The sequence below is a fragment of the Macaca thibetana genome, chromosome 6 (genome assembly GCF_024542745.1).
Source record: "Macaca thibetana thibetana isolate TM-01 chromosome 6, ASM2454274v1, whole genome shotgun sequence".
Taxonomy (NCBI): Eukaryota; Metazoa; Chordata; class Mammalia; order Primates; family Cercopithecidae; genus Macaca; species Macaca thibetana.
In genome coordinates, this window is record NC_065583.1 from 33,407,112 (window position 1) to 33,418,745 (window position 11,634).

The window sequence follows — 11,634 nt, forward strand, 5'->3', positions numbered from 1 at the left end:
GTTCCCGAAGGTTGGGGAAGAATGAAGGGAAGAGCCCACAATGATTAGTAATCTGGAGGGTTAGAATAGTTCCTTTACCTCTGAGAAACTTTCATTTAGAAATGGGTAATTTTTTCCTGTTCTATGTGTTTTAAATATTTCTAAAGGTTTCATCCACAGACATCATAAAATGTATTTCTTCTCATCATGGATCAAAGCTATTTTCATCATTGCCTTGGTATTTCTTCTTCACTCTGGTGAGTAAATTTTTCAGTCCTGCATGAAGTATTTCACATTTCTTAGAAAATGTAGTAAATAACTGCTCTAACCTAGGAATGAAGGGCCTGTTTTGTTGGATTGGCCATTCTTAAACTGGTAAAATGAAGTAGGGAATAAGTGTCTTTATAAAAAATTGAATTAGTGAATTGCTTTTCTCATTTCCCGATATTCCTTGACAATCTGATTTTTTGCTTGTCAGCTCTGAGTCGACTAAAGTCAAGGCCTCGTGTAAGAAGACTCACCGATCCTTCTGCTGACAAGTTATCTGTCTTTCTTAAAGCTCCAAGTGGCTCATGAATATCAGAATAAAGCAACTGTGAGGTGTTGGATAGATCCTTTATATTAGAACTGAGTACTAATTAATGTATTCATATTAAGTAAGTCATTTAGGCATTGACTTGTCTAACTTGGCTGTCTCATCTGTAAAAATGAAAAAAAAAAATCCAGTATGGTACCTTCAAAAGGAGATTTGGGGAGTTATTAAACAATGCATAAAATTATTTGTCACAAGTGATCTTAATTTGGTACTAACAAAATATTTACAGCCTTGAAGTCATTTTAGGAATGTATTGTATCAATATTGCCACAAAAGCTTACTTTATTACCGTTAGGGTCATGAGTAAAGAATTTACATATTTTTCTGTTACTAAGAAGTACATGTGCTTCCATAAGAAATTATGCTTTCCCCACTGCTTCTTCTTAATTTTAATTTGTCCTTTGTGCATTGGTTGCAGAAACTTCTTTTGCACCTTCACCAAAATTTCGTGATATGGTAAGTTAATACTGATTAAAATGGAAGTTGTCTTTCAACTTTCTTATATTATAAATTTTAAAAGCAAATTTCATGAAACGAAAAGTATAACAGAATGATTCTTCGACAAGTAAAGACAAAAATAATTAAAAAAAAAATCAAAAGAACTTTCCTGTGTTCTTGTTACACTAAAGTTAAGAAATAGCATCTGCCAACTGTATAAAATGATTTGGCATTATAAGCAAGGTAAAAATATCTTATTATTCAAACATTTTATTAATGGGTATAAGTCTTGCACATAATCATCTAATATGCGTTAAAGGATGTTTAAAGTAGAAATGTTGTTCTAGCAAAACAACATTAAAAAGTTATACAAATAAGGGTAAATGAAATAATAATTTTCATATAGTCACATAGTAGAATATTACATAGAGGTGAAGAAAATGAACTATAGTTCTGAACATCTGAATAAAGGTCACAAAACATTGAAAAAGCAGATTATTTAAGAATACAGACAGCATTTTTTTGTAAATTACCAGTACTTCCAACAAGAAATAGTATATATAACTAACTATCTATATGGTTGTACAAATACATGCAAACACACATGTATGAATACATAAGTATGAAGTAAAATCATTGGGAAGACAAGGGAATGATAAATTAAAATTCAGTGTTATGATTTCTTATGGTATGAAATAATGGCAGATAGTTGATCTGGCTCCAAGGAGAAGTGGGGGCAGGGAGGCTAAATTATACACACAACTTCAGTCATTTGTATGGCTTTGAAATCTCCATATAAAATACAGTTATTTTATTTTGATGTACTGTTTAGCATTATGTATGTGGAATAAATAATATTTTATTCAAAAAGTTCATTATCTGATAAATTCTGTTTACTCTTTATGATTAACAGCCAGATTGTAGTGTGTATGCCAGTTCATCAGTTTTTTGCACCAGAGAAATGGATCCAATCTGTGCAACCAATGGCCAGACTTATAACAATAGATGCCTTTTCTGCCGTAAAAAATTGTAAGTGCACAGGATTAAATATTAGCTCTTCTAAAGTAATAAAGAAACCATCACAAAATTATAGGAAAACTCATGTTTCTAATGACTTGGGTACAAGTTTACACAGAATATAACTGTACTAGCTCTGTGAAAGTTAAAGGAACACACTTGTACCTTTCTCTAAATTCACATTTCTAAAAGTATTTTTGTATTTGACCTCACAGCATAGCTCTAGTAAATATTCTATAAAAGTACAAATCAATTAATTTAATTTAATTATTACGAATTACTAATGGTAAACTAGTGACCGGAATAATGTAATTCCAAAGCCCAGGTGCTGAATGGTAATCTCCATGATGCAGCGCCAAACTATAGAAAGTATAACTGAGCAAGAAATCTAATACAGAAATCTGAAGTCCATCACAATGGGCCCATTAATGCTAAGGAGGGACTCCTCTGATGATCTACTTTGTCACCTGAACTCCATGACAGCCTCTAGACCTTCCTTGGAGCTCAGGGCAGTCCAGGACACTTTCACTCAATCTCCCTTCCTATCTCCTGCATTCTGAAAGAGTTTGCAGTCTAAAGGTTCAGCCAGCCTTCTTCCCTCCCTCCCTCCACATTTTCTCTCACAGTTATTTCCTCTCATAAAGTCTTTGCACATTTAATTTTCTAACTGGTTTTTGTGTTTACAGAAACCACACATAAGACAATCTTTAATCTTCTCCTGTCTTGAGTCAGAGGAGGTCTGAAGACTGAATCAAGACTAGGCATATAGAAAAAGCCAGGTAGCCCCAGATGGCAATAGAACTTGTGCAGGGAACAGCTGGGATCCCACTGCTTGCAGAAGTGGAGCAGAGATTTTTCCAAACTGTCCTATGTTCAAATCTTCCTTATTAAGAAACATATTATGCAATATCCAGGCAACTAAAAAATAGTCCTTTAATAAATTATTTTTCCTTCTCTATTATTTTTTATTTTCAGAGAAAGTGGAGGAAAAATTGAATTTCATCATTATGGCAGATGCTGACTTTTTGCCTGAGCTAAACATTGCTGAGGATTTTATTGTAATCCTATCTTATGGTGGATTCTACAACAAACTAGCACCTTCTCAATCAGAACCTTAAATTTTTAGAGGACCAGTTGACACCTTCTATAGCTCATAAGATGAAATATAAGATGTTGAAGACTCTTTCTGACTCTAAGAACCTGTGATTAAATAATTTTTATTCTCTATATTTGATTATTCAATGATAGTTTGAAAAACTATTATCTTAGTTATGTGTTTGATATTGTAAAATGTAATGAAATTTACAATCATAAATATTTAACTCAAAATGTTAAATATTAGCTTTATTAAAACATTTTTTCTTTTACTGGGTAGTACATTAGTATACATAAATACTTTTGGTAATTATAACTAAAAAGACATTTTTAAAGATGGCCAAATAATATACTACTGGGGTGGTTATCAAAAGTATGGATAAATGTGCTCCTATTTATCCTAAAGATTCAGAACTTCTAGGAGAGGTATCTGGTAATTTGAATTCTAACAAGTATTCCAGGTTAATCTTAGGATCTCCTGATCATGAACGTTAGGTAACACGGACTTAAATTCTAAGTACATCTAAGTAAACGTACATAGTACATTTCTATAATTAAATGCATTGCAGAGTCGAGTCTATTCAGATACTGTAAGATTTCTGAGGATTGGGAGAAAAAAAATTTATGTATGTATATTTTTCCATGCACAAATTAGTCAAGAGAGAGAAGGTGGAGATCCTAGCATGCCAGACAACTTGGCCTGCCTTCCTTAACTTAAGATACCCATTTGTGATCCAAGTCCAATGTGCCTCCATTTCTCTCATCTCTCAACCAACAAGAAGAAGACTTTATTTGGGTGGTCACATGATCATTTAAAACTTGATTTTAGCAGCAGAAACGTAGATTGACTACTGGAAGATAACTATAAATCTGCCATATATGCCATATCAGGCACGCTCTCCTTTTCAGTGAAAAATTTCACATCTAAAACAGTGATGTGTGTGAGTTACTTATTCATCTATCTATGTAGTCTTCATTGTTGATGAATGTACATTTTTAGAGCTACACTTTAAAAATGTATTCAGCCAACATCATATTCTGTTTTTAATTATATAGGGCATGCATAAAAACATTACTCAATGAATACTAGTAAATTCACACTTTTTTATTACATTCAACATACTGTTTAAAAAAAAAACCTCTAGTATCCATAAGGCCCTATCAATAACGCTAACAAAAATGTGCTAAGTAAAAGCAGATATTGTCACTATTTTCTAGGACAGCAGTCTCCATTCTTATTGTCACCAGGGTCTGGTTTCATGGAAGACAACATTTCCACAAACAGGGGGTTGGGTGGGGATGGTTTTAGGATAAAACTGTTCCATCTTACATCTTCAGGCATTAGATTCTCATAAGGAGCTCACAACCTAGATCCTTCACATGCACAGTTCACAATAGGGCTCACGTTCCTATGAGAACCTAATGTCCCACTGATCTAACAGGAGGCAGAGCTCAGGCAGCAATGCTTGCTGGCCTGCTGCTCACCTCCTGCTGTGCTGCTGGGTTCCCAACAGGCCATGAACTGGTGCCAGTCATGGACTGGGGGTTAGGGACCCCTGCTCTAGGAACATTCGGTGTACTGACAGAAGTTAGTACCCATTAATGAATGGAAACTAACTCATTGCATGACTATTTTCCACACAAGCTCTCTGAGTTAATTTCCCACATCCTGCACGTTATGTAATTATTTCTCATGAGAATCTTGTTAGACACACATTAGCTTCATATTTTAGCTAGAATGAGAGTGAAACCAAGGAAATGTAATAATATTTGAAAACTGAACTTTGGTAAGAAAAAAAGTGTTTTTAAATTGAGATAAAATGTATTAAACTTAAAGTTCACTCTTTTAAAGTTTACAATAACATAACTTTTAGCATATTCACAATATTGTGCAACCATTATCACTATCTGATTGTAGAACATTTCTATCACTTACCCCACTCCAGAAACCTATGCACTTCTCAATTCCCTGCTCTATCTGTTCTCGGCGACTACTAATCTACTTCTTGTCTCTATGGATTTTTCTATTCTGAAAACTTTACATAAATAAATAATACAATATTTGTATAACTTTAATATGTTAGAAACATATACATAGTATGTGGTCTTTTGTTACTGATTTCTTTCCTTTAGCACAATGTTTTCAAGGTTCATTCATACTGTGACATGTGTCTCTATGTCTTTCCTTTTTATGGCCAAATAATATTCCATTGTGTGGATATACCAACATTTGTTTATATATTCATAAACAGACATCTGGGTTGTTTATTCTTATTGGCTGTTATGAACAATGTGACTATGAACACTCTTGTACAAGTGTTTGTGTGACCATATATTTTTATTTCTCTTGGGTAGAGACTCAAGAATAAAATCACTTGATTATATGATAACTCTATTTTAACTTTTTGAGGAAATGCCAAATTGTTTTCCACACTGGCTGAACCATTACACTTTCCCACTAGAACTGCAAGAGAGTTCCAATTTCTTCAGATTCTCAACAAAACTTGTTATTTTTCATTTTAAAAAAATTTAGACTTCCTGGTAGATGTGAGTAGTATCTTATTGTGGTTTGATTTGCATTTCTCTTATGATTGACAACGTTTAGCAACTGTTCATGGGTATGGTGGCTATTTGCACATCTTCTGTAGATAAATGTCTATTCATACGCCTTGCTGATTTTTACACTGGGTTATTTGTATTTTTATTTTTGAATTTGAAGTGTCCTTATGCAATCTGGATATTAGAACTTTATCAGATATATGACTTGCAAATGTTTTCTCACATTTTTGGATTGTCTTTTCAGTTTCTTGATTGTGTCCTTTGATGCACAAAATGTTTTTTAATTTTGATGAATTCTAACTTATCCTAACTTATTTTTCCCTTGCTTCTTGAGCTTTTGGTATAATATAAAAGAAATCACTGTCAAATCCAAGATGGTGAATATTTATGCTTGCCAAAAATCAATATAGCATATATGTATCAATTTATGTATTTATCCAGTAATACATATTTTTATTATGTTTCCTTTTAAAAGTTTCATAGTATTAGTCCTTCTGTTTAATTCATTGATCCATTTTGAATTGATTTTTCTATACGGTGTAAAGAATAGACCCAAATTTATTCTTTTGCATTTGCCTATTTAATTGTCAAAACATCCATTGTTTAAAAGACTATTCTTTTGCCATTTTTTGACTTGCCAAAAATTAATAGAGCATAGATGTATCAATTTATTTAATTATCCAGTAGTACAATTTATGTATTTGTTTATTCATTTTGATAAATAGAAATTGTATACATTGATGGTGCATGTGGTTTTCATAGATACACATATTGTGAAATGATAGAGTCAAACAAATTAACATATCTATCACCTCACTTACTATTATTATGGCGAGAACATTTAAAATGTACTCTGTTAGCAATTTTTCAAGGGAAGAATACAGAGCTTATGTATCCTTCCAAAATGAAACTTTCTAGTGAATGTAATCCCATTTGTCTATCTTTCCTTAGATTTTCTGTGCTTTTGAAGTCTTATTTAAAAATCCTTGCTCAACCCAATGTTGTAAAACATTTCACCTATGTTTTCTTCCAGTATTTTCATAGTTTGGCATTTTATATTTAAGACTTTAATCCATTTTGAGTTGATTTTTGTATATGGTGAGGGGTGGGGTCTAGTATTATTCTTCTGCATGTGTCCATTCAAATTTTTCAGCAGACGTTATTGACAAGCATGGAGGCAAAAGCAACTTCATCTTGGATACTAATCCACCATGTTGACTTTTGATTTATCCCTATCTTTTAATTGGAGAATTTGACCCATTTACACTCAAGATTGTTATTAATAGGTAAGGACTTATTCCAGTCAGTTTTTGCTTTCTGGTTGTTTTGTGAATTCTTTGTTTCATTCTTCCTATCTTGATGTTTATCTCTGTGATATGGTGGTTTTTATAGTGCTAAGCATTGTTTCCTTTCTCTCTTTTGTTTGCATACCTACTGTATTTGTGTGTGTATGATTACCAAGGGACTAAAAGAGTCTTTTAGTTATAATAGACTATTTTAAGCTAATAACAACTTAACTTTTTTTTACATAAAAACATTCTACACCTTTTCCCCTCCCGCTCACAATTTGTACTTTAACTGCCTTAATTTATATTTTTATATTTTGTGAACTTTTCAACACTAAATGTAGCTGTTCATGTTTCTGACCTTTTAGACTTTAAACCATTAGAATAGAATAGTAAGAGATTTATATAGTACTATTATAGCACTGGGGTATTCTGAGTATGCCTATAGATTTACCTAAACTAGTGAATTTTGTACTTTCATGGTATGAATTATTGTCTTTCTTTTTCTTTTTTTCTTTTTAAATTTTTTATTATACTTTAAGTGCTGGAATATATGCGCTGAACATGCAGGTTTGTTACATAGGTATACATGTGCCATGACGGTTTGCTGCACGCATCAACCTGTCATCTACATTAGGAATTTCTCCTAATGCTATCCCTCCCTAGCCTCCCAACCCCTGACAGGCCCTGGTGTGTGATGTTCCCCTCCCTGTGTCCATGTGTTCTCATTGTTCAACTCCCACTAGAGTGAAAACATTCAGTGTTTGGTTTTCTGTTCCTGTTAGTTTACTGAGAATAATGGTTTCCGGCTTCATCCATGTCCCTGCAAAGGACATGAACTCATCCTTTTTATGGCTGCACAGTATTCCATGGTGTATATGTGCCGCATTTTCTTTTATTATTATTATTATTATTATACTTTAAGTTCTAGGGTACATGTGCATAACATGCAGGTTTGTTACATATGTATACTTGTGCCATGTTGGTGTGCTGCACCCATCAACTCGTCAGCACCCATCAACTCGTCATTTACATGAGGTATAACTCCCAATGCAATCCCTCCCCTCTCCCCCCTCCCCATGATAGGCTCCGGTGTGTGATGTTCCCCTTCCCGAGTCCAAGTGATCTCATTGTTCAGTTCCCACCTATGAGTGAGAACATGCGGTGTTTGGTTTTCTGTTCTTGTGATAGTTTGCTAAGAATGATGGTTTCCAGCTGCATCCATGTCCCTACAAAGGACACAAACTCATCCTTTTTTATAGCTGCATAGTATTCCATGGTGTATATGTGCCACATTTTCTTAATCCAGTCTGTCACTAATGGACATTTGGGTTGATTCCAAGTCTTTGCTATTGTGAATAGTGCCGCAATAAACATACGTGTGCATGTGTCTTTATAGCAGCATGATTTATAATCCTTTGGGTATATACCTAGTAATGGGATGGCTGGGTCATATGGTACATCTAGTTCTAGATCCTTGAGGAATCGCCATACTGTTTTCCATAATGGTTGAACTAGTTTACAATCCCACCAACAGTGTAAAAGTGTTCCTATTTCTCCACATCCTCTGGTACTGGTACCAAAACAGATATAGACCAATGGAACAGAACAGAGTCCTCAGAAATAATACCACACATCTACAGCCATCTGATCTTTGACAAAACTGAGAGAAACAAGAAATGGGGAAAGGATTCCCTATTTAATAAATGGTGCTGGGAAAATTGGCTAGCCATAAGTAGAAAGCTGAAACTGGATCCTTTCCTTACTCCTTATATGAAAATTAATTCAAGATGGATTAGAGACTTAAATGTTAGACCTAATACCATAAAAATCCTAGAGGAAAACCTAGGTAGTACCATTCAGGACATAGGCATGGGCAAAGACTTCATGTCTAAAACACCAAAAGCAACGGCAGCAAAAGTCAAAATTGACAAATGGGATCTAATTAAACTAAAGAGCTTCTGCACAGCAAAAGAAACTACCATCAGAGTGAACAGGCAACCTACAGAATGGGAGAAAATTTTTGCAATCTACTCATCTGACAAAGGGCTAATATCCAGAACCTACAAAGAACTCAAACAAATTTACAAGAAAAAAACAAACAACGCCATCAAAAAGTGAGCAAAGGATATGTGCCGCATTTTCTTAATCCAGTCTGTCATTGATGGACATTTGGGTTGGTTCCAAGTCTTTGCTCTTGTGAACAGTGCTGCAATAGACATATGTGTGCATGTGACTTCATAGTAGAATGATTTATAATCCTTTGGGTATATACCCAGTGATGGGATTGCTGTGTCAAATGGTATTTCTGGTTCTCGATCCTTGGGGAATCGCTACACTGTCTTCCACAATGGTTGAACTAATTTACACTCCCACCAATAGTGTAAAAGTATTCCTTTTTCTCTACATCTCTCCAGCATCCGTTGTTTCCTGACTTTTTAATGATCGCTATTCTAACTGGCATGAGTTGGTATCTCATTGTGGTTTTGATTTGCATTTCTCTAATGACCAGTGATGATGAGCTTTTTTTCGTATGTTTGTTGGTCTCATAAATGTCTTCTTTTGAGAATTGTCTGTTCATATCCTTAGCCCACTTTTTGATAGGGTTGTTTTTTTCCTGTAAGTTTGTTTAAGTTCCTTGGATTCTGGATATTAGTCCTTTGTCAGATGGATATATTGCAAAAATTTTCTTCCATATTGTCTGTTGCCTGTTCACTCTGATGATAGTTTGTTTTGCTGTACAGAAGCTCTTTAGTTTACTTAGATCCCATTTGTCTATTTTGGCTTTTGTTGCCATTGTTTTTTGTGTTTTAGTCAAGTCTTTGCATATGCCTATGTCCTGAATGGTATTGCCCAGGTTTTCTTCCAGGGTTTTTATGGTTTTAGGTCTTACATTTATGTCTTTAATCCTTCTTGAGTTAAATTTTGTATAAGGTGTAAGGAAGGGGTCCAGTTTCAGTTTTCTGCATATGGCTAGCCAGTTTTCTCAATACCATTTATTAAATAGGGAATCCTTTCCCCATTGCTTATTTTTGTCAGGTTTGTTAAAGATCAGATGGTTGTAGATGTGTGTTGTTATTTTTGAGGCCTCTGTTCTGTTCCATTAATCTATGTATCTGTTTTGGTTAGAGTACCATGCTGTTTTGGTTACTGTAGCATTGTAGTGTGGTTTGAAGTCAGGTAGTGTGACTCCTCCAGCTTTGTTCTTTTTGCTTAGGATTGTCTTGGCTATATGGGCTCTTTTTGGGTTCCAAATGGGATTTAAATTAGTTTTTATTCTAATTTTGTTAAGAAAGTCGATGGTAACTTGATAGGGATAGCATTGAATTTATAAATTACTTTGGGCAGTGTGGCCATTTTCATGATATTGATTACTCTTATCCATGATCATGGAATGTTTTTCCATTTGTTCATGTCCTCTGTTATTTCCTTGAGTAGTGGTTTGTAGTTCTCCTTGAAGAGGTCCTTCATTGTTGTAGTGCTCCTTTAAGCATTTCTTGTAAGTCCAGTCTAGTGGTGAGTAATTCCCCCAGTTTTTTTGTCTGAGAAGGTTTTTATTTCTCCTTCATTTCTAAAGAATAGTGTATTAGCCCATTGTGTTGCTGATAAACACATACTCAAGAATGGGTAATTTATAAACAAAAAAAAAGAGGTTAGCAGACTCACATTTTCATATGGCTATGGAGGTCACACAATCATGGCAGAAAGCAAAAGGCACATCTTACATAGTGGCAGGCAAGAGAAACTGAGAGCCAAGTGAAAGGGCAAGTCCCTTATCAATCCATCAGATCTTGTGAGACTAATTCACTACCACGAGAACAGTATGGGGAAAAAAAATGCCCCCATGATTCACTTATCCCCCATAGAGTCCCTCCTACACACATGGGAATTATGGGATCCATAATTCAAGATGAGATTTGGGTGGGGATACAGTCAAACCATATCAGATAGCTTTGTTGGATACAGTATTCTTAATTGACAGGATTTCTTTGTCCAGTGCCTTTGAATATGTCATCTCATTATTTTCAGTACTGCAGGTCTTATGGGGATTTCTTAAATGCGATTTGGTGAAACTTCAAAAAGTAAAAATCTGTAATTATTAAATTAAGTTCAAGAAATTGCATCTTGCCAGAAACGCAAAATCATTTTATATTATCCTGATATGGTGAAAATGTGCATTTCTTATTACTCAAAAATTTCGTTTAGGGGCATAAATCTTATTGCACACAAACATCTAAGACAGGTTAAATGTTGTTAAGCATATAAAGGTTTAGCCTATCAAAACATTAGGAAAAGAAAAAAGAGCCAATCCAAATTACCTATTCTAAGACACCATGTATTTGTACATTGGAATGTTTAAAAAGAAAGTGAAGTATAGCCCTGAACATCAAAGTCGACAAAGGTCACGGGAAAGTGCAAAGTGCAGGTCATGTAAGAATACAAAATATTGTTTTATTTTTGTAAATTGCCAAGCTATGAAAACTAACCAAATTGTTTGTGTGTGTCAGGGGTGGGGCATGTCTGTGGGTATGTATGTAAGTGCTGAAACTATGGTAAAAGATGGAAATAAAAAATAGAAAATACAGTTTAAATTTTTCTTTAGGCCAGGCATGGTGGCTCACGCCTGTAATCCCAGCACTTTGGGAGGCCGAGGTGGGCGGATCA